This window comes from Carlito syrichta, unplaced genomic scaffold, assembly GCF_000164805.1.
Source record: "Carlito syrichta isolate Samal-C Ts95f unplaced genomic scaffold, Tarsius_syrichta-2.0.1 Scaffold81549, whole genome shotgun sequence".
Taxonomy (NCBI): Eukaryota; Metazoa; Chordata; class Mammalia; order Primates; family Tarsiidae; genus Carlito; species Carlito syrichta.
Window position 1 is genome coordinate 964,531 of NW_007025645.1, and position 2,215 is coordinate 966,745.

Consider the following 2,215-nt stretch of genomic DNA (forward strand, 5'->3'; position numbering starts at 1 on the left):
GCACTTGCCTGCCCCCCCCCCGCACTTGAGGGAGGAATGTTCCTGCCCGGCCTCCCTTACTCCACTCCACCCCACCCCACCCCACGCGCCATCTTGGGAGTCCCCAGCCTTCCGGCCAGCCAGCAACCCCAGGCCATTTGCGGGATAAATTATGAATTTTAATTGTCAGAGCATCTTCATGTTTAAAGGCTTCTATGTATAGGCACTGCCCTCCAGAGGCGAGGGTCAGGCAGGACCCAGAGGCCTATCCTGGGGGGGGGAAAGACTGAGGCCCGGGCCCTGGACCCCTGCTGGGTGGCCTCAGGGCAGTCCTGGACCACTCTGGGCCACCTGCCCACTTCAAGGACTCCCCATCCCACTTGGATGGGTGCTGTCTTAGAGCTGGGGAGGGTCAGTAAGAGCCTTGTGGGGTGACCTGAGGGGTCCCAAGGAAAGCCCTGCACCCCTACACCCGCTCCTAGTGTCTCGCCAACCCAGGCTCTCCGGACTGTAAGGCTCCTACAGGTCTCCGGCCCCACCCCCTGCCCAGGCCCATGGGACACTCCTGCCTCAACTGTCTCACCTTCCTGGAGCCCCTAGACTGGGGAACTGTTCCAGCCCGGAAGCCAGCCAACCTCACCCGGGAGAGCCGCAGGCCTTGGGCTGGGGTGAGGAATGGTGACAGCCCCCCAGGCCCAGGGCAGGCACTGGGAGGCTGAGGCATGGTGGGCCTAGCACGGGATGGGGGGTTGGCTGAGACCTGGGAAATAGCCTGATGATGTGATGCCTGCAGAGACCCCTGCGGATGTCCCTCAGGGTGCAGGCACTTTACAGGTGACATGTCAAGCCCCACAGCCCCCAAGGACTGGCCCTCTCCCCATTTCCCAGATGGAAAAAGCAGCATGAAGAGGTTCTGCACTTGCTCAAGGTCACAGGGTCAGCATGACGTGACCCCACAGCTGGGCTCCGTGACCTTCCCCACAGTGCCTCGTCAGCAAGGGAAAGCTACACTCGCGTGGACTGACAACGCGTGGACTTGCTTAGCCTTCACACAATCTGTGGGGTCAGCAGTGTGACCCTATCTTCCTGATCAGAGTACAGAGAAGGAATGCAACTTGCCCAAAGCCACACAGTGGTAGTCGCCAAGCCAGGATGAGGCCAGAGGCGGGGTGACCCCAGGCGGCACTAACCACTCTGACACACCGCCTTTCTGGTTCAGGTTCAAGGTCTGCTGAGTTGCAGGAGCTTGGGCAATAGCCCCATCTTTTGGGACCTCATCTGGAAAGGAGATGGATTCCACGCTGGGCTCATGGCAGGGGGGAGTCCAGGGAGAGGGAGGAGAGGGGCGTCCCTATCCAGCACACACTGAGGGCTTTACTGAACAGCCCCTCCAGCCCTTCCCACGTCAACCCCACTTTACTGCTGTGGAAACTGAAGCTCTGCCCGTTCACCTGCCCAAGGTCTTAGCTTGACTCCAAAGGCAGGATAACCTTAGAAACCATCACACAGATGAGGAAACTGAGACCCAAGTGTCGGACTTGTCCAAGGTTCACAACATCTCAGGGCTCCGGCCTGGGATGAACCCCAGTCTCCTAGCCACTGCCACCTTCTCTCTACAAGGTGAGGGTCACACGGCCACTTCCACAGTGGGGTTAGCTCAGGGATGCGTGAGGGTTTGGGTTATTTCTGCCTCAAAAAGGGGAAGAGATTTAAAAGCAACCCCCTAATACATCATACACAAAGGTCCAGTGAGTTATTTATAACATGGGCAGGCAAACTATAAATAAAAACACTTGCCTTTCTCCCGGGCCTGGCTGTTCAAAACCCTCTCTGCTCAACTCAATCTCAGCCAAGCCCTTGCCGAAGCCCATTTCTCCAACCTGGTAAGCCAGTACCGAGGAGCTGAAGGACTCTCTGGCCACACACATAGAGGGGCTATGCTCTGATCAGGCACCATGGATGCCACCACCCAGCTGCCCTTTCACGGGAAGCCCAGACTTCGGGGGGAGGAACTGGTGCTTCTGCAGATCTCTAAGGAGATATCAAGGCAGTGGTGCAAAGGGTCCGCTCAGGCCCAGAGAGTGGTGTCAAGACCCACAGGCCGGGTCCCAGGAGAGGCCCAATCAGCTCTGCACAAGGAATCCGAGGGAGGATCAGACGGCTCCAGAGGAACCATCCACCTGGGTAGTAAGTGAGTAGCCTGCACCAGAGGCATGCAAGCAGAGACCATGGATCA